We start from the raw sequence: 26,610 nt of genomic DNA on the forward strand, positions 1-26,610 counted from the left end.
CGCGTTGGTTTCCGGACCCCCATTCCTGCTTCTCTCCTCCCTGGAAAGGGGTCAGGCACCCGGAGAGGGTCTGGGGGCGCCGCAGCCCGGCCCCCGCTCCGCCCGCAGCCCCGCTCCTCCCCGTGCGGCCCCACTTGTGGCCCCGCCGGCAGCCGCGCAGGGACAGCTGCATTTCTCGCCGCCCGCCGCTAGGAAGCTTGCCTCGCCTCGCATTCTCCGCCTCCCCGCGCCCAGCCGCGCCGCCGCGCCGCCGCGCCGGGCCCGCCGCCGCCGCCGCCGCCGCGGGATCGCGCCCCTCCCCCGCCCGGCCCGGCCCGGCCCCAGCGGCCCGCGGGGAGCGGACGCGCGTGGCGGCTGCTCGGTAAGACCTCCTGCGCGCCCGCCGGCTGCCGCCCGGCCCCGCCGCGGACCCCGCCGGGCCCCCCGCGCGCAATCTCGGCCCCGGCCCGGCGGCCCCACCTTCTCGGGACCGATCGCCCAGGCGCCGCCGGGAGGGCCGGGCCGTCGCGAGTTTGATTCCCGGTGCTGTCGCCGCGGCTCCCTGGGAGCCCGCGCCGCCGCAGCCGCGTGCGGCAGGTCCCGGCCCGCCCTTCCTTCCCGAGCCTCCACCCCGTCCCAGGCCCTGGGCGCGGGGGGCGTGCGGGCATCTGGGGCTGGGAGCGGGGCGCGCGGTGGCGGGGTGGTCGCGGGCCGGCGCCGCGGGGGAGGGAAGCGAGGCCTCCCCGAGCCGGCGCCGCCCGAGTCCCCTCTCCCGCCTCTCCCCCTTTTGTGTGGGCGCCCCTCCCGGTTTTGCCCGGGCCTGGGGGCGCTGGCTGGGCGGGACTGCAGGCGGGGGCGCCTGCTGGGAGCAGAGCTCCTTTCAGGGGGAGGGGAGCTTCGCTTCCTGCCCCCGCCGATGTCACAGGGCAGCTCAGCCTTTTCTGGTCCCACCTCGTCCCCTGGGAGCTGCATCTCCGGGCGGCTCGGCCAGGGAAAGTTGGGAACGCACTGTCTCCGCCCCTGCTCCCCCGCCCCGTGCGCTCCTGTGCCCCGGGCTCTAAGCTCCAGGGGGCTGGCATTTGCGGTTATTCATTCTGCCCTTGTCATTTTCTGGGTCGTATGGTTGCCTTACACCCAGCACTGGCTTGCCCATTTCTTTTCCCCGTAAAAAAAGTTTTAGCTCCAAGAAATATATACTGAAAAATTAAATTCCTGGGAGGGAATTTAACGGGAGGAAGGTTTTAGATTTTCCTTTTTTTGGTGCAAATGGAGGGGGAGGGGACTCACTGAGAGTTTAGAAACAAGATGTCCAGGAGGTGATACAGGATTCAAGGAGACCATTTCCCTTCCCACCTGATCCTCGGGCAGCAGCGTCATGAGCGTGGGGAGTGAGCCTTCCCCTGGATTACCTTGCAGCACCCTGAGCCACCTGGCCTAGGAGAAAGGACTCAGGAAGGTGTTCTGGGCCTTCCCACCCCTTTTCTTTACAGCCTGGGTGGGGTTAGCCTGGCGTTCCTGAAGGAGGTGAGGAACTCTTCTCCCATGAGGTTTGCCTTGCAGATCTAGTGTGAAGCTGGGCCCTCTCTGTTGTTGAGGGTTGGTGCTGTTGGGACCCTGATCTGAGCGGTGGGTGGCATCTCTGGGATGGAGAGGTGCTGCTGGGAGAAGCTTGGCTCAGGCCCCCAGGCAGCTGGAGGATGTGTGCAGGAGGGTTGAGTTAGAAACTCCCCTGTCCACTTTCTGAAGCTGGAAAGATCAGATCAGCAGACAAGGGAACAGGTTGGCGCCGCAGACCTGGACACGACATTGAATGGAAGAGAGAGCCTGGACAGCTAGGGTGGCTCAGGGATGTTGGCATGACTAGGGTGGGACTTGAGGCCAGAGGTTGGGGCCATGGGCCCCTTTGAGATTCTGGTAAAAGCCCTAATTCCCCTCCACCCAAAATGCACATGCGCAGGGACACACTTGTCTTCAATATCGGAGGGTTAATATACCCCCTTGGAACTAGGACTCTCATTAAGACCCCAGCTCTAGTTTGTGGTCTAGCTTGGACCATTCAGAATAGTTCCCTTCTTTGTGGCTGGTCAAGGAATTATCCCGGGTGCAAAGAGCAGACGTCTTGTAAGGTCTTTCTCATGACCTTCCCGTGCAACTTTGGGCTTGTAGCCACGGAGACCTGGAAACCCTGGAGCAGATCCCGGCTGCGCACAGCTGGCTGGAGAATGGAGGCCGATGAGGCGGCCCTTCTCCAGAGCGGATGCTGCTGTCTGTGTGGGGGGAAGGCCTTGGGCGCTGGGCTGGGGCCCACTGGGCTGTTGAGTTAGAGGTAAATAAGGGCACTGGGTAGGGTGGACATCCTGGTGTTTTAGCTGAGTGCAGGAGCCAGGTGCTTTAAGAGCCCTAGTTCACTCTTGGGGAGACTGGGTTAAGGTGCTTTAGTGGAGAGTGTTAAGTGTGAAAGAAAGACTCCTCTTGAGGAGGCCTCGGGGCAGAATTGTCCAAGGCCAGAATCTGGGTATTGCAGGTTCCTTAGATCCCTCTGGACTTTAGAAGGCAAGTGGGGGCCAGAGGGCCGGCCATCCCCATCCCCATCCCCAGTGCAGCCTGGAGGAGGCCTGGCCTGCCTTTTCTTTCTTACTCATAGCTCACTGGGCCCTGCCTGCTGCGCAGTGTTTATGGTGTCTTCACTTGCTAGGGATCTGGAAGAGCCTTTAGGAGGACCTGCCATTTGTGACTTCTCTGCCTTTGTATTGAGAAGCCCTCCTTAGGCTCCCCCCAAGACAACTGTGGCTCATCGGGATTTTTCTTTGTTTAACTGTCGAGCACGGTGTTTGGCATATGGCACCTCTCACACCTGTTTCTTCCTTCAGAGTTTCCTACATTCACTCTGCTCTGGCATAAGCAACAGAGGCAGGAGTATTCTAGAGCCTTGGGCATAGGAAGCTGGGTGTCTGTTTTGCTGGCTCTTACACTTATGGGAAGTAAAAGCCATAATGGGCCTTGGAGACCTGAAAGGGCTGTGGTCCAGCAGTCCCTGACTTGGGACTTGGAAGTTGTTTTGGTGGCTTGCAAAGGTCCTGTGGCAGTGACTGAGGATTCACCTTCCTCAGTGGCCGGGACTTGTCTGTCTGCTGTGGCCCTGTCTGCCACGGGTTGGTAAGGTCAGGATGCTAGTTGTGTTAGCTCACTGAGTGCTTCTCTGATCCCCTCTGCTTCTGGCCTCCCAGTAAGTACCTCTGATGTGTCAGAGCAAGATAAGGGACTCCTAAAGATATAGCTAAAATTCTTATCTTTAAAGCAGGTCATAAATGATAAATGTGGTAACAGTGCTTGTAAACATAAACTCCCTTCTCATAAAAATGTGACCAGTCCATTTCTATTATGGTGGCATCAAGAGTCTTTGAGGAATTCTTGACGGGATAAAAAAGAACTCCACTGGTCTCCATTGCTCCTCAGGAAGCAATGCAACCATTCTGTGTCCATTTGCCATCCTGGCTTAGGGGTTTAGAGTGTAGGATCTGAAGGTGGGCATCCCCTCATCTCACTCTAAGACTTTGTAAGTGCCTGAGTTTCTCCTGTTTAGAGAGAGTTAAAAGAGATCTAACATGTATGCCAGACAAATAGAAAGCGTTCATTAGATAGAAGCTATTATTATTATTATTTCTGCACATGGGTGCAAAAGTCCTGAGGCTTGTCATTAAGGAAAGTCTTTGGTAAAAACCGTAGAGGGCTGAGGCTGGCTTTTGGAGAGGTGAGGGGGGCTGGGGTGAGGCTCTTGAATTGTGAGCAGAGCAGACTGCACGGTGGGGTTGGGGTGGCTGAACCGTCAGGGCTGACAGCTAAGCATAGTTGGGGGCAGAATGACTCAGCATTTGTAGCCCTGCTGTGGAAACAACTCTTCTCCACTTCTTTGGAGAACTTGCCCTATAAGCTGGGGGCAGGGGTGTGGGGATAATCAGCAAGGGGGTTGGATGGCTTTTCATGTTGGTACTAACATTGGTCCAGAGGAGGGGGCAAAGGGGGCACTGGAGGAAGGGAGCCTAGTGAGGGGGTGGGGAAGGCCCTATGGGGTCAAGAGTGGAATCTTCTGGGCTCTTGGGGCTCCTGTGAAGGCATAGGCTTGGGAAATAATGATAATAAGCACTTAGTCGTGGTCAGACCACTTGCTATGGGTCAGACCCTGTTCCAAGTGCTTCACATGGATTAGTTTGTTTCATCTTCATAAGACCCTATGAGATGCTATATCCATTTTTCAGATGAAGAAAAAGAGACATATAATAAGAGACATCAAGGGTTCAAATAACTTGCCCAAGATCACATAAGTGGCAAACCAGGATCTGAATTCAGGAAGCCTGGCTGCAGGCTCACACCCTTATAGAAATTCTCAGAAAGACCCCTGATGAGCTGGGTGGGGGCTGTGGGATGGGGACAGTGGGGTGGCAGGTTTGTGCTCTGCTGGAAGGGCTGCCAGTGCAGTGTCCGGGCACCACTGGAACATGCCCAGAGAGTTCAGGTTGATGCAGTCTGCCAAGAACCTCTGGCCAAGTGCCAGACACTCTGCTGGGGTCTGCTCTGGAGCTCAAAGGCCACCAAGACATGGCCCCCGCCTGCAAGATGCCTGCAGTCTAGTAAGGGAGGCAAACATTTTAGCCTAGAATTCCAGCTGCCATGGCAAGTGCTGCGACAGGACAAAGCACTGAAGACGGGGTGCTTTGCCAGCCAGAAGAGTCGGGCAGGGAAGGTTTCCTGGGGGAGGGTGCGCTTGAGCTGAATGAAGATAAAGGTGGCTGCTATCTCCTGGGCTTTTTGTTTTCTTTTATTGATACGTAATATTTTACATATTTATAGGATACATGTGAGTGTTTTTTTTACATGCATAGAATGTGTAGTGATCAAGTCAGGGTATTTGGGGTATCCATCACCTTGAGTATTTATCATCTCTACGTGTTGGGAACATTTCAAGTCCTCTCTTAGCTACTTTGAAATATACAATATATTATTTCTAACTGTAGTCACCCTAGTCTGCTATGGAACCTTGGAACTTATTTCTTCTATCTAACTGTAAGTTTGTGCTCATTCACCAACCTCTCTTCAGGTCCCCCTCCCACCCTCAGGCCCTTCTCAGCCTCTGGTATCCATCATTCTATTCTGTCTTCATGAGATCAGGTTTTTGGGCTCCCACATATGAATGAGAACTTGCAGTATTTGTCTTTCTGTGCCTAGGTTATTTCACTTAACATAATGAACACTGGTTCTATCCATGTTGCTGCAAATGACATGATTTTATTCTTTTTTATGGCCAAATAGTATTCCATTGTGTATATAGACCACATTGTCTTTATCAATTCATCTGTTGCTGGACACTTAGGTTGATTCCATATCTTTACTACTGTGAATAGTGCTGCAGTCAACAAGCGAGTGCAGAGGACTGATATACTGATCTTTTCCTCTGGATAGATACCCAGTAGTGGGATTGCTGGATTGTATCATTGTGTACACCAGCAGCATATAAGAGTTCCCTTTTCTCCACATTGCCACCAGCATTTGTTATTTTTTGTCTTTTCAGTAATAGCCATTCTGACCGAGGTAAGACGATATCTCATTGTAGTTTTGATTTGGAATTTTCTGACAATTAGTGATGTTGAGCATTTTTCATATACCTGTTGGCCATTTGTATGTCTTCTTTTGCGAACTGGCTTTTCATGTCCTTTGCCCACTTTTTAATGGGATTATTTGTGGGGGGGGGTTTGGTTGTTTTTGAGTTGTTTGAGTTTCTTATATTCTAGATATTAGTCCCTTGTTGGCTGAATAGTTTGCAAACATTTTCTCCTATTCGACAGGTTGTTTCTTCACTCTGTTGATTATTTCCTTTGCTGTGCAGAAGCTTTTTAGTTTAATATAATCCCATTTGTCTATTTTTGTTTTAGTTGCCTGTGCTTTCGAATTTTTTTTTTTTTTTTTCTTTTGAGACAGAGTCTCACTCTGTTGCCTGGGCTAGAGTGCCGTGGCGTCAGCCTAGCTCACAGCAACCTCAAACTCCTGGGCTCAGGCGATCCTCCTGCCTCAGCCTCCCAAGTAGCTGGGGCTATAGGCACGTGCCACGATGCCCCAATAATTTATCTATTTTTAGTAGAGAAGAGGTCTCGCTCTTGCTCAGGCTGGTCTCTAACTGCTGAGCTCAAGCGATCCTCCCGTCTCTGCCTCCCAGAGTGCTAGCATTATAGGCTCGAACCACTGCACCCTGCTGCTTTTGAGGTCTTAACCATGAAATTTTTGCCTAGACCAATGTTCTGAATTGTTTCCCCTGTTTTCTTCTAGTAGTTTCAGGTCTTGAGTTAATTTTTGTATATGGTGAGAGATAGGGATCCAGTTTCATTCTTCTGTGTGTGGATGTACAATTTTCCTAGCACCATTTATTGAAGAGGATGTCCTTTTCCCAGTGTATGTTCTTGGTGCCTTTGTCAAAAATCAGCTGGCTGTAAATATGTATTAATAGATTTATTTCTGGATTCTGGATTCTGTTCATTGGCCTTTGGGTCTATTTTTATACCAATACCATGCTGTTTAGGTTACTATAGTCTTGTAATATATTTTGAAGTCAGGTAGTGGGATGCCTCTAGCTTTATTCTTTTTGCTCAGGATTGCTTTGGCTATTCTGGCTCTTTTTTGGTTCCATATGAATTTTAGGATTGTTTTGTCCATTTCTGTGAAAAAATGACATTGATATTTTGATAGGGATTGCATTGAATCTGTATATTGCTTTGGGCAGTCTCCTGGGCTTTTGATGTGGCCATGGGAAAGAAAACATTGCTCTCCCACTTTGTGAACTCTGAGCAGAGCTGAGTGGCTGGCGTGTGGGTGTCAGAGGGTCAGGTTTTCTGGATCCTGCAGCACCCTTGCCAGGGTGAGGCAGGAACTGGGCAGTGTGGTTGGCTTTGTGGTTTTTAATAGTGGAGAAACACTGTCTCCTCCTGTAATGACTGCAGTGAACAAGCTGAGGAAAAAAATAAAAGTCTCCTAAGAGTTACTGCTCAAAACACAGTGATTCACTTGTCTCTCCGAACTTAGAACCAAAACCAGAGGCAAATGAATTTAAACTGCAGAGGAAGGACTCAAGTCAGGTGCGAGGAAGACATTCCAGATAGGATGTGAGATGTAAGAAAAGTGACTCATAGGAGCAGAAGGGAATGGCCTTCCCTGAAGGTCTTTAGAAATCGGGACAAATTTCATGTGTCTTTGTGGTTTAAGAGGTTTCATCTGGAGACAGGAAGACGAAGTAGCGGCCCCTAGAGATCCATGTCAGCTCAGTAATGGGAGGATAAAAGGAGCTGGAATTTCTGAGCTAGAAGATTGCTCGAATCTGGTCCAACCCCTTCTTTTACTGTTGGAGTGATCAAAGAATGCCCAATAACACTGAGCAGCTCATCTGCTAATTAGTGAGCCCAGGCACACACTGTATCTTCTCAGCAGCTGGGGCCCTTGCCCTGCACAGATCTTGATCAGCAGGGGGGCTCGCTGGGGGTGACCTGCAGCCCCGTAGGATGGAGTCCATGCCTGTGAGAAGAGCTGCAGGAACCCTGGAAGTGGTGGAACGTTTGGTTATTGGAACACAGAAAACATCAGCCCCCATCACAAGTTGTCTCTGAGAGTGGCACTGGCAGAGCTAGCAGGTTATCTTGTTCACCCTCCTGGCCTAGCACCTAGAAGAGTTTTGAGTGTACATATGAGGCCCTCACTAAACTTTGTTGAATGAATGAGTGAATAACAGATAATCCAAAAGTGATTTCTCTTTGACCATGCACTTGTGGGGCCAGTGCTCTTACCCTTCGATTCTGTTTTGCTTAAGCCCCCAGTAGAATCATTTTGTAATACCAGCTGGCCACAGAGAAAGGCACCCACACATGTGCAGCGGGGGCAGGGATAAGAGGAACAAAACACAGCTTAGGATCTTTCTCAAAATGTATAATTCCTTGAAAGATCACCAAGGACTGACATTATGTTCATTTATAATGGCTTTTTCTTTCTTTCTTTTTCTTTTTTTTTTTTTTTTGAGACAGAGTCTCACTCTGTTGCTGGGCTAGAGTGCCGTGGCGTCAGCCTAGCTCACAGCAACCTCAAACTCCTGGGCTCAAGCGATCCTCCTGCCTCAGCCTCCTGAGTAGTTGGGACTACAGGCATGCGCCACCATGCCCGGCTAATTTTTTTTCTATATATGTTTAGTTGTCCAGCTAATTTCTTTCTATTTTTAGTACAGATGGGGTCTCGCTCTTGTTCAGGCTGGTCTCGAACTCCTGAGTTCAGACAATCCTCCTGCCTCGGCCTCCCAGAGTGCTAGGATTACAGGCCTGAGCCACCACACCTGGCCTTTTTTTCTTTTTTGTTGTTTCAAGAACAAAGTAAAACTTTCATTTTTCAAATCTAGGAAAAGCATGTCATGTAACAATCTCAACTGCATTCAGCAAGATGGCTGCAGAGATCTCACAAGAGAACGAGGCTGGGATTAAGAACAAACCAAATATAAATGGATGCTGGACAACGAGTTTAAAATTGTGGGTGGTGAACTTTAGCTCTTGGGGTGAATTTAAATTGACTTGTGCAAATTAGAGGGAAGTAGCAGCAGAAAACACTATGGCATGAACTCTTGCTTCCTCCTCTAACCCCGTGTTTCCCTTTTCATTAAGTAAGTACTCGGTGCTATGGGGGCGTCTGCAAAGCTTTGTTTTTTTCCGGTGACCAGCAAGCTGGATTTGGAGCTGTGTTGAGGGAAGATGCTCTGTGGTCATTGTAGGGTGATCAGGCCAGGAAATGATTTCACTTAGTTCAGGTCTGAGATTAGGTTTCTGTTTCAGGCAGTACCAGGAGCCAGAGAGAGTGAGCTAGTGAGCATGAGGGGAGGGGTCAGCTGGGAGAGTTTCCCTACTGGCTTTGTCACCAGCGACAAGGTGAGCAGACAAGCAGGGAGAGGAAGAAGATGAAGCAGAGATGGAGTTGGGGAAGGCGGCGAAACTGAGTGTGTGTCTGGAGACTGGGCTGGGTGATGGTGGGGAGGAGGAAGCCGATGAAGATATCAGACGTGCATAGGACAAAATCCCTGCCCGATTACAGGACCACGGAGCCTCACGCTAGGAGGTGATAGGGAGGTCTTAAAACACAGATTACTGGGCCCAGGTGCAGTGGCTCATGCCTATAATCCCAGCACTTTGGCAAGCTGAGGTGGGAGGATCACTTGAGGCTAGGAGTTCGAGACCAGTCTGGTCAACATAGTGAGACCCTGCCTCTAAAACAGAAAAATTAGCCAGGCATGGTGGCATGTGCCTGTAGTCCCAGCTACTTGTGAGGCTGAGGCAGGAGGATTGCTTGAGCCTAGGAATTTGAGGTTGCAGTGAGCTATGATGACACCACTGCACTCCAGCCCAGGTGACAGAGCGAGACCTTGTCTCAAAAAAAAAAAAAAAAAACAGACCGAAAACCCGCAAAAATTATAGATTACGTGGGCAAGGTGGATGGTCCTTGAGCAGTTGTCCACCTGAGAAGAAAGCAAAGTATGCACAAGGTCAACATATATTTTGTGCTGGTGTCCTTAATACTAGGCCCCAGCCACCAACGGCTACTGTTGTAAGAGGACTTATTCTGTGTCCAGCATTCTAATTATGTAATTTAATTTAGACCTTATAGCAACCCTATGAGCCAGGGATTATTGTCTTTTGGATGTGGGAACTGAGGCTAAGGGTTAAGTAACTTATCCAAGTAACACACCCACTTACTGGGTGGAGTGTTTATTTGGTTTTTGTTTTAACCTTTTATTGTGAACAATTTCAAATATCTACAAAAGTAGAGAGACATAGTAAATTCCCATGTAAATGCCCCTGCTGAGCAGCATTTTTTTTAAGAAACAGAGTTTTACTCTGTTGCCCAGGCTGGAGTGCAGTGATGCTCTGATAGCTCAGTGTACCCTTAAACTCCTGGCCTCAAGTGATCCTCCTGCCTCAGCCTCCAGAGTAGCTGGGACTACAGGTGTGCACCACCATGCCTAGCTGATTTTTCTCATTTTTTTTCTTTTGTTTCTTTTGCTGGCACTTCAATCTTGGACTCATTTTTTTTTTTTTTTTAAGAGATAGAGTCTCACTATGTTGCCCAGGCTGGTCTTGAACTCCTGGCCTGAAACAATCCTCCTGCCTAAGCCTCCCAAGTTGCTGGAAATACAGGTGTGAGTCACTGCACCCAGCAGCATTTTCTTGCATTTGACTTTTTTTTAAAAAAAACAGTCAAATTAAAGTTTGAGAACTGATAGTTGTGAACTTGCAGACTTTTGCATATTGGTGCATTCTCTAAGAACTTTAAGCTGTCATTTTTCCAGAGACGGTTTGGGGCCAGTCTGGTTGTTTCACAGGGCATCATTACCCTAGAAAATCAGTGGTTTTCCTCCCTTGACTGGTTCTGGGTGAGGCACGCACAGATGTTTCCTTCCATCTTAACAGTACTAGAGCATCATTGCATTTTATTTCTTGAAGTCATAAGTTTATTTTATTTCTAAAAGAATCACTGAATTTTACAGCCAGAAAGGATTTTGAAGATCACTCAGCCTGCTCCTAGAGGAATTTGTGGTCCTGGGTCATTAAACACCTTCAAAAGACTGATGGTATGTGGTTAAGGACACCATGTCATCCTGCCTGTGTTTGAATACAGCTTCTGCTAGTGGCTGCTGTGTTCTTGGGGCAAGTTACTCAATCTCTCCAAGTCTTAGTTTCCTGATGTATACAGTGGGAGTAATTATATTACCAAGCGGTTGCTAATGAGGACCAAATACTTATTAAGCTCTTAGCACAGTGTTTAGCATATTGTAAGTCCTCAGTGAATGTTAGCTGCTGTTACTGTTATTGTTATCATCATTATTTTCATTTCATGAACTCACACAGCTACTTAGTGGTAGAGCCAGGGGTACAATGCTAAATTCTTTTCATTCTTAGTTCTTTTCAGCATGGCTGTAAGGTGCTTTCATCACAGTCTTGAAATATGAGAAAGTGTGCAGAAGTCTTCTAACGTTCATAACAGAGCTAGAAGAAATGGGCTTAACCCATTTATTAGCTGTAGTTAGATTTTGGGCATGAGGGCATATGTTGACCAAATGACTTGTTTCCACAAATACCATTTACGGGTGTTTTAGAGGCTTCCTAAATGCCAGATTGGTTGCTTCTGCTGGAAAGGTTGGGGTGTTTTTAGATGTTTTTGTTGAGGAGTTCTTCTCAAATTGGAAACATCCATTTCAATGAATTGTGGTGGCAAAGCAGGCTTTTGGGTGTAATGGAAATATTTCTGTAGCCTGGCTGCTATTTGTCAAGGGTGAAGACAGTGCAGATGTTTTAAAAATATATATATATGGGCTTGGCAGAAGTCCACATGTCTTAGGCCGTGCTTATACAAATATGCTCCCGAATGATTTGCCCTGACCTTTGTAAATCGATGATAGCCTAGGAGCCTCCCAAGGGAGACTTTTTTGTCTGAACCATTGCTGAGGCCGATGTGATCCTTGAGTGGTCCTTGGTGGCACCCTCTCCCTAAGGTGGCTTCGGTGTGTTTTCTTGGAATATTAAAATGAATAGCAATTAAATTTTCTTGGCAAATCCTGCAACCCTCCCTTGCAATGCTACCACTCTCTAGAGGTTACAGCATTGGAATCTGTTTTTGATGCTCATCCATGGGATTTCTCAAATTTCCATGACGGAAGGAGGGAGCGTGTCAGAGTGTGAAATTCGTGAGTGTGCAAATTGGAGTCTATGACTGGAGTTCCAGTCTCAGCTCTGCCATGTGTGGGCTGTGTCATTCTGAGCAAGTCACTTCGCTTCCTAATTTGTACTTTTCTTGAGGCTAATCTATTATTATACCCCCACAGCAACAAATGGCTGTTGAACACATTTGTTACATAGAGCTTGATAATAATAATCGCTATCGGTTAAGATTGTGGTGATGGTCTGATAAAAATAGCTAACATTTATTGCATGCTTGCTGCATGCCAGTAAGCTTTCTGAGCAGTTTAGGAGTATTAATTTATTTAAGCAGCCCTATATGAGATAGTGTTATCAGCACTTGATGCAGGAAGAGACTGAGGCACAGAGAAGTTAAGTGAACTTGCGTAAGGTCACACCGCTAGTTAATTGAGGAGGTGGAATCAGAGCTCAAGCCAGGCAGCTGAGGCTTTGGATGTGTTTACAGGAGTGCGAGTGCTTTGTGGCATCGTAGTGTTGGGATTCTTATCCTTTCACTGTTACTCTTCTTATTTGACAAGCCGAGGGAGGGATAAAGTGAGCCTGGAGGTAGATTAAGTGTACGAGCGCAGAGCTGGAAAGAATGAGGAGACCGAGCATATGAGAGCTTTTTTTGGAGTTATGGGGAAGCAGCTGTTTCTAAGTTTGGGAAAGAGCTGAAGAGATCCAGCAGGGACAGAGAAGGACGTTTTCTGGGTGGATTTTTACTATCTGTTGCACGTCTGTGGATTTAAGAGCCGCGTGTCTCTTTCCCCTCCTAGCACGTTTTATTTGGAAATCCTTAAACCCCAACCCAGCCCTCCAGCAGCCTTAGAGACTTAGCAAACTGCCAGAGAGTGAATTCTGGAGACATGAAAGGGGAGCTGAAGGGTGGGATTTTTAGTGGAATTTCTTCCTTGTGCTGGCATTTCTATTAAGTGCGTACTGAGGATGAGCCATGGAGTAGCTTATGTTCAAAAGGATAAGGGGTGGGATTTGGGTGACTTCCCTTTTTCTCGTGAGTTGATTTAATAAGAGAATGAATCATCCTATTAGCTTTCATCCTGGAAAAGAAAAAAGAAAGGACAAAGCGAGTGAGTGAGATGACGTTTGACTGAAGCCAGAAGCCCTCTGTGTCAGCCTCCGAGGACAGGCACCAGGCCGACACCCAGGGCCTTGGTGGTTCGTGCCAAGGGCCCTTCGGGGGTTTTGGGGAGGGCTCCCAGCTTCCTGTCACTGCCACCCTCGGCCTTCTCAACCTGGTGAGGCTCTGGGACCTAAGGCCTTGAAGGGAAGTGAATAGGGGGTGTAAGTGTCATTAAAAATACACTACTGGTGAAATTCACATATAGCAGTGCTCATATTTTGAAGACATTAACATAAAAATTCATTCTGTATAATGAGGCGATTCAAAAATAGCTTTTGACCTTCTGGGATGTGAATGGCCACTCACACCCACAAAGGTGGCAGGAGTCCTCCCTGTGCTAATGGCTGCTCTCCTGGGACACCTTTGGGGAACTCCTGTTCCCTTTGAGGACTCCAGCTTTGAGCCTTCCAGGTGTGGCGCTCTCAGCCCAGCCAGCTCTACCTACCAGCCGCCTGGCCCCTCTCTGAGTTTACCTGGGTGCTGGGCAGCAGGTCCTTTTCTGAAACCCTCTTTGTGACCTTTCTGTGGATCAGTGACCTTAATTTGGTCTCTGAGCTGAGGCTGGGGTCTCCTGGGGAATGTGAAGGCTGCCAAGAAAGGGGCGGGGGGGTTCTGTGAGACCTCCCTCGGACCAGCCCTGCTCCCCAAGCTCAATTCAGGAACATTAGTAGGGTGGTCATAGTTTCAGACTCTGGCTTCTTGGCACACATTTCCCAAAGCGCTTGCTTTTCTGGACAATGTCCGTCTGTCCCCATTTGCCTTGTGTTCCTTCCTGGCCCCAGCCACCAGCGGCTACTGTTGTAAGAAGACTTATTCTGTGTCCAGCATTCTACTTATGTAATTTAATTTAGGCCTTATAGCAACGCTATGAGCCAGGGATTATTGTCTTTTTGGATGTAGGAACTGAGGCTAAGGGTTAAGTAAGTTATCCAAGTAACACACCCACTTACTGGGTGGAGTGTTTATTTGGTTTTTGTTTTAACCTTTTATTGCGAACAATTTCCAACATCTACAAAAGTAGAGAGACTAGCATAGTAAATTCCCATGTACCCGTCACCAAGCTCCTTCACTCTGAGGCAGGAGCCCTGGCTCCAGTGCTTCTGTGGCACACAGCAGACACTTTTGGGTGAATTAGAAGAAAGTACCCTTCCTCTAGGATAACAGCTTGATAAGCAGAGCATAGGCTGGATTCCAGCCCCATTTGCCCCTTTGGATGGGCACCTTGTGCAGTGAACAGCCTGCGTAACTGTCTATGGCAACCCTGCCTGCCTAACTTCTCATCTAGCTTTTGGCATAAAGAAAGGAGACTGTAGCCAGACACCAGTTCCTGACAGAGTGATGATTTCTCTGCTCAGTTCTCAGCTATGTGGGGGGGAGAGAAAAACCCAATCACTGGGGACTTTTCCAGTTAAAATTGAGCAGGGAGATGATTCCCAGAGGAGCTAGTTCTGCTGCAGAGGATGGTGAGGAAGATGAGCTGTCTCTTTTGCTGCTCCTATTTTCTACCAGCCACCTGCTGTCTTGACGACTCCTCCGCCTTGATGCCTTCTCCCTTCTGCTCTGTGCCCAGGGCATGGGAAGCGCTTGTCTGCAGCCATGAGGTTGGCAGGAGTGGGGCTGGTAAAGCCCAGGGTGTGAAAGCCTAGTGTGAACTCACTCTTGGCTGCCACCCTCCTGGAGTCGCTGGGACAAGCTGTCTTTGCCTCTTGGAGGCTTAGCTTTTCTTGGGGCTCAGGTTAGCCAGGAGCTGTGTGGGAGCTCTGCTTTTGCACCTGGAGAACTGTTCCTTTGAGTCCTAAATGGGGCCTGCGTTTACCAGCAGACAGGGTGCTTCTTAAGGATAGCTATTGGGTTGGTTGGTTGGTTGGTTTTTTAACTACTGTGCCCTTTGCTAGACCTGTCACAGCATCTGGCATCGGTGCTCCAGAAATACCTACTAAACAGATGAATGTTAAACAAATGAGTGCAGCATCCTGCAGACCAGAGAAATATGCCGAAGGGCCTGGGTTGAGTAATTTTTGTGCTTTAGTCAGGACAGGCTAGACTATGCTGCAGGAATAATCCAACCCTGTTATCCCAGTGGCTTGACACAATTTAGGTTTATTTTCTGCTCATGGAAAGTTTGGTGTGGGTTAGGCAGTCCTCCGCTGTCTGCGGCCACACCGTCTGCAATTTGGGGACTTCCAGGTTACCACGGGAGGGGAGGGGAGAGGCGGAGGCAGCACCCTGGCTCTAACCGTCTCAGCAGGGAACCAGCCCGTCTCTCAGGTCAGACTCTACTGATTGCAAGTAACAGAAACCAGCTTGAGCTATTTGAAGCCCCTGGGGAGTTGAAGAATCAAGCGCAGGAAGTACAGCTGGCCTCCCTAGTGCTTGGAACTGACTCAGCTGCTCTCGGGGCCTCTGCGTGGTGCACCTGCAGGATGCTGCTGCCAGATGTCATGGCCCCTCAGCTCCCAAGTAGACCCGTGCTCTTTCCAGTAACATCGTAGACTGAGTAGTGTCTGAACCTTGATTTGAAGTCTGGGGGGGAGAGAATCTGATCGGCTCATTTGGAGCAGCTGTCTACCACTGTCCAACAAGAGGGGTGGGAGGATGTGGCCTCATATAGTGCCACTGCGGTGTTGGGGGTGTCCCCTGTGAGTGGGGGGAGGCAGACCTCACAGGAGGGATGTGAGGTGGACAGACACCTCAAAAAGGTGTCCATGCTTACCTGGCTCAAGGGTCGTTAAGTTCATTGCGTAATGTCTGTAAGAAAGTTTTTTGAGAACTGCAGGGTGTTGCATCGATGGGAGCTGGTACGGTGGTGTAGGATCTCCTGTTAGGAATCTTGGAAATCGCACCACCCTGAAGGGGTATGGGAGGGATTATAAAGTGAGAGAAAATTAAAAAGTCTTGGTGGAGGCAGCGGAGCTGTTGGAAGGTGATGGAGCAGGGTGGGAAGGAGTGGTCGACGCCAGCACGGGGCCTTGCTAGGGGTGAAGCTAGGTTTATAGATCGTTAGACCGTAACCTTGTAAAGGAGTAAACGTGCATCTCTCACCTGCATAAATACAGATGCTTCTGTAGTTGGAAGGATGTAGCCTGGATATAGCACTTTGGTCCTTGTCCCCAGACTGCGCCAGCTGGCTGTGTGCCAGTGAGCAAGTCACCTCACCTCCCTGGGGCTGGTCAGTCCTGGTGCTTGAAGACTGTGTGTGCAGCCAGTATCTGTGTAACTGAGGAGGTGGGGGGCAAGGCGTGGAGTCTGGAATTGGACAACTGGCTTTGAATCCTTGTCCTTCGCTTACTAGCTGTGTGACCTGGGCGAGTTCTTAACCTCCCTGAGTCTCAGTTTCCTCCTCTGTGAAACGATAGTGTTCATAGGACCTGCTGTATGCGGTTGTGTGAGGATGACATGAAACGAGTGCCAAGGCCAGGCCAGTTCCAGGGCCCTATGCCCGGGTGCGGGGATGCCGAGTGCCCAGGCCCTGTGGGAGTTAGAATGAACTCGGAGGGCTGTGTGGGGCTGCGCGAGGTGGGGTGCAGGGAGAAGCCCTGAGAGAGGATGGGAAGCTGGAGGGGCCGTCGGAGGCACGGGGAGGCTGCTGACAGAGGGGTCTGGCCGCCCCCCCCCCGGCTGAGGCTCAGGTCTTCCTATTAATCCAGTTCCACCAGCCAGCGCCGTGGAGACAAGCCCTGGAGCCAGCGCTGCTGCCTGTCCTCCCACCAGCCTATCTGCGTCCCAGCCACGGTTGTGCTGGGGCCTCTGACCCTGCAGAATCCTAGAAGTTTAGCACCTCCTTCCCTCCCCTCCTGGGCAGGGGCCTGGGGTTGGGAGTAGAGTGCCTCCCGTTGTGAAACCGTGGGGCCTGGAGAGTTAAAAAATAAATGAAGAAGCCCTTCTGACCACAGAGCAATTTGAGGGCTGAATTATTTAGAGCCTCTGCTCCCTCTGGCTTCTCCTGGGGAAAGGGCCACAGGAGGAATGTGGAGCCAGGGAGGGCTGACGTCCCCTGGCCGGGCTCGTACTCAGGAGCCCCTCGGTGGAGCCCACACCGCTGGCCTTGTCCTCGTCCTCGGTGGCTGCCTTTGTCCTTGGGTCCCGAGGTCCTTGCGGTTTTCCTGCAGCCCGGGGCCTGCCGGGTTCAGGTCGAGAGGAGAGGCCCTCCCCTTCCTCCCTCTGAGGCTGAGGTCTCGCCTCCGCCTGATGCTGCTTGGCTCCAGGACACAGCGATAATGAATTGCATAAATAAGTCATTCCCATTAGCAGCTGGCCCGGGAGGCAGGGCAGCGCCCGGGCAGGCGGGCGTGGGCCTGGCCAGCGTCTCCTGCCGGAGCAAGGCTGGTCAAGTCGCCTGGTCTTTCTCTCGGGAGCTCCGGAGGGAGGCTTAATCTTCTTTCAGGCCCTCCAGGATTAAGTTTTCAGCCCGAGGGACTTGAAAATCAGCGCTTGCAGCAGCTGTGGGGCCCAGGAGAGGGGTGCCAGCGAGGTCCCTAGGAGGGGCCTGGGGCGGGGTGTCCTGGCAGCGCTGAGCCTGCCCCCGGCCTGCCGGCCAAGGGGGGCCGTGGCCATGGCAACCCCTGGCTGCAGCCGGGTAAACACAGGCTTTCAAAGGGAGCCTGTTCCCTGTGGGAGCCTTTCAGTTCCAGCCTGCTGGGGCTTTTCAAACCCCAGGGGAAAGGGAGGGCAGCGGGGATGGGGTGGGCCTGTCTGTGAGGAAGTGTCGCTCCTGGTTCCCCCTTCGCCCTGGCCCCAGGCATATTTCCTGGAGGCCCCAGTTGCCAAAGCTCCTGCTTCTGGAGAAAGAAAAGAAGCTGTAAGCACCAGGAATGTGTCCAGTCTCTAGGCAACAGGGTGTGTGTGCCTGTGTGTAATTGAGGGGAGGGAAGTTTGGAAAAAAAAAATCACTGTCACGCTGGCCACCTCAGAATGGAAGGCCTCACCGCCCTGGGCCGATGTCGGCAAGCTAGCCACAGCCACTGATGCAGATCTGTAAGGATTGCTTGCACTGTTGGCATTGAATATCAAATGAGTGAAATCTCACGGAAAACACTAAACCATTCGTTACATGTAAAGTAACCACATTGGTAATTTGTATTCTTACATATTAGCCAGTGAATTTTAGGGAGAAAGTTGATCGTGGGTGCTTCAATAGCCTTTGCTGTCTTTGGGGGAGCTTGGTCCCTGGAGTCCTCCCCATCATTTTGTCTTTAAGCTAACCCAAGTATTAATGTAAAGATCGGGAAGGATGGCCTGTCTGCCGGCTAAGGTATTCTCTGTGTGTCTGCCAATGAATGAGCGAATGATGCGTGCACTTCCTCTTCCTAGGGAAGACAGGGGTGATGTCCAAATGTCCTTTCTGACACTGGATTCCTCTGCAGGTGGGAGGAGCAGCCTCAGGTGTGGGGAGGAGGGGAGCTCCAGGCAGACACCACTGCATCTGCTAATGCTGGGTTGGCTCTCTCAGCTGGGTGCTCCTGGGGATCCTTGAGGGAGGTGTGGGGAGAGGTCCCAGTGCAGGAGCCAGGTGAGAAAGGAGCTGACCTGGGCCTGCGTCCATCTGTTTCTGAGTCACCGTCAGCCTGAGGACAGCAGCGTCTGATCTGGTAGACTGGAGTCCGCTGCTGCCGGCCCCCAGCTCGTGTCCTCCTTTCTGGTCAGGAGCGGGGTGGGCTCAGGAAGCATGAGTATACTTAGGCCAGCGCCTGGCCACTCAGTGAGCCTCCCCCCAGCCCCACCCCCCAGGGGACAGCAGCAGGAAGAGTCTCCTTCCCAGGAGACCCTGTGACCAAAGTCAGGCAGCTGGATTCTCCGAGATCCTCATCTCTCTGTCATCTCCTCCCTTTGTAAATTCTCCCTTGTCCTATGCTGTTGAATTTGGGCGAGGTGGTGCTACTGAAAGTGGCGGCTTCATCTGAAGTTGGGGTGGAGGGGCCGGTGAGCTCTCCCAGCTTTTTTGGTTAGCATAAAATAAGAGGCACTGCGTGGAGCTTTGTGGAGACGGGAAAAGAAGATTCGGTTTCTGCCTCTGGAGGGATTTGGGCTAATGCAGGAACCAACCAACACATTAGAAGAACATCAGGGCATATAAAGTGACAGACATTCTTGCTTACCTGGAGAATCTTAGACCGACAGGGAGCTCTAAAATGTTCAGAGGATACCTCCATTCGTGACTGCTCATTAGCATATGTGATGCTGTTAGTGTGGGGTGGGGCCCTGGTGTGGTCCCCAGGTGTTTCTGATGTGCAGCCAGCGTTGAGAACCGCCCCTCTAGTGCAGTGGTTTACAAATGCGGGTGATTTTGTGGGTGGATGGATGGCAGGGATGCTGCTAAATATCCTCCAATATATGGGACAGGCCCCCACCACAGAGAACTGTCTGGCCCACAATGTCAGTAGTGCTGAGGGTTGAGAAGCCACGCTCCAGTGCTGGGACCAGACCTGCTGGAGATTTGTTTTAAGCAGGATTCTGAGAAAAGGAAGGATGTGAGAGGAGCAGGGGCGGGAGGCATCGTGTGGGGAAACAGCACGTGGCAGGATTGGGAGGTAGGAGAATGTGACTTGGTTTTTGCAAAGGAGAAAGAAGCTTGTGGTTTCATGGGAGTCATGTGAGATCCAGAGGAAGTTTTCAGCCTCATGCTCCATGGACCCAGGCTTGTGTCTTGCTGAGATACCTTTGGTTGGGACAACAAGCCCTCTATGTTTGCTTTGGTGTCACTGACCTTCAGGACTTTCTTGGCCCCGTGTGAGTCAAATGAAGGAGCCCCTATCAGGCACCATGAACTTCAAATACCTAGTTCCACCCTCAGGCCAACTTTCCCTAAGTCCATGCATACGTAAAACCTGCTAGTGGGGGATCACTTTCCCTCCTGCTACAGGAACATCAGAAGGCTTCTTGAACCCTTATCTTATTTTTTCCCCACTTTTTTAGGGGAGGGTGAGGAGAAGGCCCCCATCTACTGAGCCCATGCTGTCTGCCCGCTGCCTGACAGTACCTGGCATATGGCAGTTGCTCCATCAATGTTTTTGAGAGAATGAGTGAATTCCCTGAATGAATGGGAGATCCAGGGCTTTCACTGCAAATGACCCCTTTTAATAAGCCTTTCAGTCCTTGTGCCTTAAAGTGAATTAGGGGAGACTGAGGTTGGTAATAAGAAGGGAGGTTTATACTATCAGGAATTTCCAGGGAGTAGACCAGGTAACAGGAGGGTTACTCGAGGGCAGTGGGGACCATTCTCCTTTGGAGTTGGGCTGCCCGTGGCGCTTTCTGGCTGCAGGAGTGACCATGGAGGGGTCATTCCTGCCCTCCTGGGTTGGCCACAGCACACCACTTCCTCTGAGGCTTCCAGCTCTTAATTAGATTCCTTAGCTCTCACAATAGATGTGAATATCCTTTTTTTTTAAGAGGTACAAAGTGCTTGCCAAATGCATGTGTCTAGTTATTCTCCCAGGGCATCACTGTCCCAGCTTCAGTCTGGCATGAGCAAAACCGAGGAAGTGAGCACAGTTTTCTCAAAAATGCTTCCTCCTCTTGGGTATGGTTGTGAGTAATTTTCCTCCGAATGTTTGCAAATGCTTTTGAGCTGCTTTTCTCTGCCTTCTGTCAAGTCCCTGGGACAGAAAGGGCTGCTGTCTCTGCCACTGAGGGAAAAAAAAGGGCCCCTGGGTGTTCCAGGCTCAGCCTGGCATGGGGGAAGGCGTTTTGTAAGGGCTGCCTGTGAGCCCAGCCCAGTCCCAAGGCCTTCTGCCCTCCTCATAGCCAGTCCTGCCTGGTGAGCCTGTGGCTGGTCCCCTGCTGGAGTCTGATTCACTTTGTCAGACGGAGTTCCCAGCACCAGCCTTGTCTGCCCCGGTGCGCTTGTGCAATCAGAACCTTCCTACTCCAAGACAGGTCCCCAGACCAGCCGCGCCAACATCACCTGGTTACAAAGGGAGAGTCGCAGGCCCCACTTTGGACTTCCTTAGTCAGTCTGCATTTTAACAAGATGCACAGTTGGTTGGTTTGTGTGCACATCAAGGTCTGAGAAATGCTGTGCTAGAAGACTTTGGATCCCGTAGGGACAGCTGGAGACCTCGTGTGAGCGTCTTACGTGCCCTGCCTTCGCAGTGCTTTAAAACAGTGCTTCTCAAACCATCTCAGGTGAAGGACAACTTGTTTTTCTTCATTCGTTTAGGGACCAGTGAGCATGACCTGTCTGTGCACGTCTGAGAACATCCGAACTGGTCTATACCCTGTTTGTTCAAAGAGGCAAGTTCACAGATCACATGCTTGGATGTTGTGGTAGTGCCAGATTACTAGAAACGTTTTTAAATCCTTCCTTACTTTCTTTTTCTGTACTTGTCTTGCCAAGGACCCACAACTAACAGTAGGTGATCTGTGGACATGCTTTTAGTGGCCCTGGTCTAGAGCCCTGTCTTTGGGATCAGATAGATTCAGCTTTGAATCCTGGCACTGTCAGTTACTTGCTGTGTGTTTTGGGGCAGCGGTTTAACCTCTCTGAGCCTTAATTTTGCCATCTCTAAATTGGAGGTAGTAATGCTTCTGCCTCTTAGAGTTGGGGTGAGGGTGAAATGAGATAAACGTGGGTGAAGCACAGAGCCCAGCACACAGAATTTGGGCGTGATAATACTGGGTATCAAATGTTGGCAGCCGCATCACTGTTATTGTTTTCTATCTTGGAGCATCTGGAAGTGAGGACAATGGCCTCTGTTAAGGGACAGCCTTGTTTTTAGACAGACAGTGGCCTTTAAAACTGTAGCAAATTAGTTTGGAATGGAAACTTTCTTCCCCCTGCTAATTTCTGATAGTTTGGAATTGCTGGTGATGGATTTCTCTCGATGTGGATCCAAGCAAAACCCAGGATCAGAATTGGGACAGTGTTGGAACTTGTTTTTAAGTGATGGAAAGAAGTAATAAACACTGTGTAGGAAATCCTTTAATCCCACAGGACCTGGCTGTTAACCCTTTCCCTCCCCATCCGCCAGTGTATATCTTGGCTACTGTTTCCCAAGCAGCCTTGGTGGATTTTCAGTGCCAAGTTTCCTTTAATTCTCAAACTGCCAGTATATCCTCCCTTTCTGGAGAAATTCAGGCTGCCCTCTTGGCTATTTCTTGAGAGCAAGGAGGTGAAGTGAAAAGTATAGGACTCAAGTCAGAAGATCTATGTTCTAGAATCAACATAACGAGGCACTGAAGTGTTACCTCAATGGCCGTTGGCTCTTACCCTTTTTTATGGTCCAGGGCGCCTTTGATCATCTAAAGAGAACTTTGACATCCTTCCCCACCCTGAAAAGTGCATGCACACACGAATACTAAATTGTGCATTTGATTTCTGGTGGGTCCATGGACCTCACAGAAACCTCACGGACCCTTGGCTAAGAACCTTGTGCCAAGACGTAAGTTCAATGAGGCTTGTTTCTGCTGCCCAGTCAATGTCTGAGTGGCCCCAGGGTAGAATAGGGGTTAAATGCACAGGCTTTGGAGTCAGGGTGCTGGGGTTTGAATTCTTCCTCTACTACTTGTTGGCTTGCTGGCTGCTTTGATCACAGAGCAACAGGCAGTTGAACCGTGGGTGAAGGTGAGGCTGTCTCTGGGTGGGTGGCGGCAGGCCCCTTGGCATTCCTCTGGGAACGTCGGGTGGTCGGCAGCTTTGCAGCAAGGCTCCTAGGAGCCCTCCAGACCCAGCTGCTCCCGTTCAGTAATTTCCATGTACTGGTTTTGGCTCCAGGCACTGAGAGCCCTGCCTCCCGAGCTTCCCTGAAACTAGAAGCCCCAGCCCAGAGGGTGTGGGCAGGAGGGAAGCCTCAGTGAAGAGCAGAGAAGCAGACTTTTTTCTTGCCTTAATTAACTCTGGATTTTTTGCTCCCAGGGCTTTTGAGCTTTCTGCATCCCTGGCAATTATCGGGAGTGTTAACTGGGGTCAGGGCAGTGGCAGGGCTTGGATAGGAGGGGACTCCCTGGGACAGTGGCGGGGCGGGGGGGGGGGAGTGCCTCTCAGGTGCCCCAGTGAGAACTTCACCGCCTGCTGCCCCAGCCCTCGGTCCCTTGCTGCCCCCTTTTAGCTGAGCTGCCCAGAAAGCCATTGCCACCCTCTGTTGCAGCCCCACGCTCTGGCTCTGTCCCTGCCGATCTGTGAGAATGGCCAGGAGTTAAAGGATTCCAAACATTGGCCCCCACCGGTCCCTTAATTACATTAACGCACAAAGTGGCCCGGCCGCCTTGGCTCCAAGTGCATCACTGGCGTCCCAGCGAACAATCGCGGGTCTGTTCTCGCCTGTTTCCCCCAGCTGCGCCTCCCTTTCATGCCGGCCTCTTTCCCAGGGATGCTGGGTTGTAACCTCCTTACTTCACCCCTGGCTTCATTGGTTTTTGTGTCTTCCTTTCCCCCTCTGCTCCAGGGGGCCCTGAGTGGCCCCAGCCTCTGGGCCCCATTCCTGCGTTCCTCAGCAGCCCATCCAAGCCTGTCTTACTCGGATAGTGAGAGGTGTGAAAAGAACAAGAATGTGCTTGGCTGTTTTTGCTTCTAATTTGCATATCGTCCTGAAAGGGAAGCAAAATGCCCTGGCTTTATAATGATACCCCACGCATGGCATGGTCACGACACCTTCCGTGTGTTTAGAATTGGATAGTTTTATGAAGTGCTATCCCATACATTTCTCACTGGTCTGTACACATTTTTAAAAAATTATTTCTTTAAAAAAATTTTTAAAAAATTTACCCTGCCCCTGCAACGTACACATTTTGATGCAGTAGCTAGGATGGGAATCGCACCTGTTTCAGGGAGTGAAGGAGCTTGAATGGGGATGGGACCCAGCTAGCCCGACTCCCAGGCCAGAGCTCCTTCCCCTCGCCTGCTTCGGGGCTTGGTGAGTGTGGGCCTTTTTCAGTCCTCCCCTGCGTCTCAGTAGACATGCCAGCAGCAGGAGACCAGCCGGGAGGGACACCTTTGCTGCTGGTGAACTTGAGCTCCTTGCCATGAGCCTCGGGGTGTGAGGGACCTCTGGAGAACTGGCATTTCTCACCTGTCCACTTGATTCTGCCCTTCTACAGCTTCAACGGAGGAGGACATCACTTTTTTCCATTCCAGTGTTGAGCTATTCCGGATGCTTGGGTCTTTAAAATTTCCAGAGAAGGAAATTCTCTAGCCCCTCCCCGCGTTCCTCAACTGAGGGACTCCTGGCACAGGCCCCCTGACCCTGCCATGAGGACTTCTCAGCCAGCTGGGCCTGGGGCTGCCCCACCCAGCTGGGGGAGCCAGACCACCGCCCTGGCCACCTCTGGGCCAGCCACAGGCTGCAGAGCAGGGGTGGCAGGTGAAGGCTGACTCCGGGAGCACCTTCCCTTGCCGCACCAGCCTGGCTCAGGCGGCACAGCCCCTGTAATTAGTGCTCTTGTGCAGACAGCTGTGGCCACTCCTTCTCTTGACCTCTTCTTTCTTCACTTTGCACGTGGCTTAGGGGCCTGCCATTCTCCCTCCCTGGGGCTGGCGTTCCCAGGAGCCTCCTGACCCCATATGGTGAAGCTTGTCTCTTTTACATCCTTGTGCTGGGGGTGGCAGTGTGGGCAGGAGTCCCCGTCTGCTGGGGGTCTCTGAGGGACACTGGACCCTGCAGTGGCAGCTGTCTTCTGCCTCTTCGCCTGGGGCAGAGCACCTGGCTGGACTGTATTTCGCTGTGGCATCTTTCCCCAGACTCCCTTAGAGCACTTTAAGGGCTAACAGGCTCTTTGTTGTATTCCCTGGAGAACTGCAGCCCCTGGGGAAGGGTATCCCACTGGCTTGCTTGTCCAGGTGTGACCATGACAGCCCGGAGGGCCTCTGGTTTGCAGCTGTGCCTGTCCCATGTCATCGCTGTGGGCTGCCTGGGGGCGTTTATACCTTCCCTGCAGGTCTTCATCCTGACTGCTCAGACGCTGGGATCTTAGTCAGAACGTGTTCCTCTTTCCCCTGGGTCGTTTACAAGCTCATTAAATAAGAACTGGAAAATGCTTAATTTCCAGTAAAAATGGACCATTCTGATCATTTAAATCTGCTGCTGAGAACATTTGGTTGTGTTTCCTTCTGTTCTTTTTTTAAAAAAATTTTGTGCATAGGTTTTAACAACTGTCGTGATCTTACTGATTACATACTTTCAAATCTAGCTTGTTCATGTCACACTACATGATGAGCACTTTTAACAAGTTGGTGTGGTTTTAAAACATCCTTTTAAATGGCTGTATGCGGGTTCATCCTGTGGCCACACTACTGCTTACTGTCCTTGACCCCTCCAAGCTCACCTTTATTTTAAGCCTCCGAACTTTATGGAGTGTGAAAGTCAGGAGTCGTTGGTTTGGGTTCTCTTGGGGTAATATTAATCCAGGGTCAGGGGCTCTGCCAAGGCCCCTTCTTGCCAAGGTGCTAGCGGGAGGGACCTGGCTGTAGGACAGGTCTGGGGCCTTGACGGGACAGAGGCTCCTCTGTGACCTCTCCAGCCCTCAGCTCCGTAGTCCTTAAAGTCCTTTGACGCTTCCCGAAGCTTCTTGTGGCTTATGCAGGGCTAGGGCGATTTGACACAGCCTCAGGTTGGCTCTCGGGCCCCCCAGTGCATTGAGTGAGTCATTTCCATGCATGTGCCTGGCACGGTGGGCCAGGTGCCAGGAACACGCTGCCCTAACCTAGCTCCGTCTCCTTCCACTGTTGGGTTTTTGGCTCCTGCTTATCCTACAGCCAGAGTCTCCCCCAGAGGCTCTTGGGTTTTCACCCTGGAGTCATCAGGTGCTGCTCACCCTTTCCCAGAGGAACTGGGAAACTGTAGTGTCCCGGCCTGCTGGAAACTGCCCGGGGCTAGGTGCCTTGCCTGGCTACCCTAAACACAGGATAGAGACTGTCTTTTCTCTCAGCGTCTCTTAATTACACTTCTGATGATGATAATGGTTAACAATAATTATAATAAGCATTATCTCTTGTTTTTGGAGACTCAAAGCTACTTCCAGTTCTGTTGATTTTATACACTTTTCCCTTTTCCCTTTCTTCTCCACCCCAGTGAAAGGGTAAACTGGATCACTGGGAGGTTTAAGAGTATTGAGTAGCAATATAAAGAAGTAGGAAAAATTGGGGCACAGTGGCATGTGCCTGTGGTCCCAGATACTCAGGAGGCTGAGGTGGGAGGTTTGCTTGAGCCCAGGAGTTTGAGTTCAGCCTGAGCAACATAGCAAGACCCCCATCTCTAAAAAAAATAATAATAATAATTAAGAAGTAGGAAGAATTGGACAGGCTTGAGTTCCAATCCTGGGTCTATCCTGTGTGAGTTCCAAAGTCACTTATTCATTGAGCCTCAGTTTCCTCATGTGTACAGTGAAAACAGTGATGCCTGACTTGCAAAGTTGATGTGAAGATCCAATGAAAGTGTTTCTTTATCTTTTTATTTTTTTGAGACAAGGTCTTGTTCCATCACCCAGGCTGGAGTGCAGTGGTGTCATCATAGCTCACGGCAACCTCCAACTCCTGGGCTGGAGCGATCCTCACACCTCAGCCTTTCAAAGTGCTGTGACTGCAGGCCTAAACCACCACACCCAGCCCGAAAGGATTTCTGTAAAATTGCCCAGCACATAGTAGATGCCCAGTCAATGTTGTTTTGTTGATGTTCAGGGTCATAAAATGCACCAACCTCAAAGCCAGAGGGGTCTGGCCACCCCGCTCCCCCCACCCTGCTCCTGTTTTGCCAGAGCCCCTGAACTGTGCCTTTACCTGGCCGGCTTCTGGCTTTCCGGCGAGGCTGATCGGAG

At 50.7% G+C, this 26,610-nt stretch overlaps 1 protein-coding gene across 1 annotated transcript in view; it reads left to right on the forward strand.

Moving 5' to 3' along the window:
- The first annotated feature begins 313 nt into the window (after positions 1-313).
- The window catches only part of CUEDC1 (CUE domain containing 1), a 77,671-nt gene continuing 51,374 nt past the window's right edge, over positions 314-26,610 (forward strand). Inside the window, exon 1 of the mRNA XM_045525684.1 lies at positions 314-361. The gene's annotated coding sequence lies outside the window, so the exon portion shown is untranslated. The remainder of the gene's footprint in view (positions 362-26,610) is intronic.

The sequence above is a fragment of the Lemur catta genome, chromosome 15, assembly GCF_020740605.2.
Source record: "Lemur catta isolate mLemCat1 chromosome 15, mLemCat1.pri, whole genome shotgun sequence".
In the NCBI taxonomy this organism is placed as follows: domain Eukaryota; kingdom Metazoa; phylum Chordata; class Mammalia; order Primates; family Lemuridae; genus Lemur; species Lemur catta.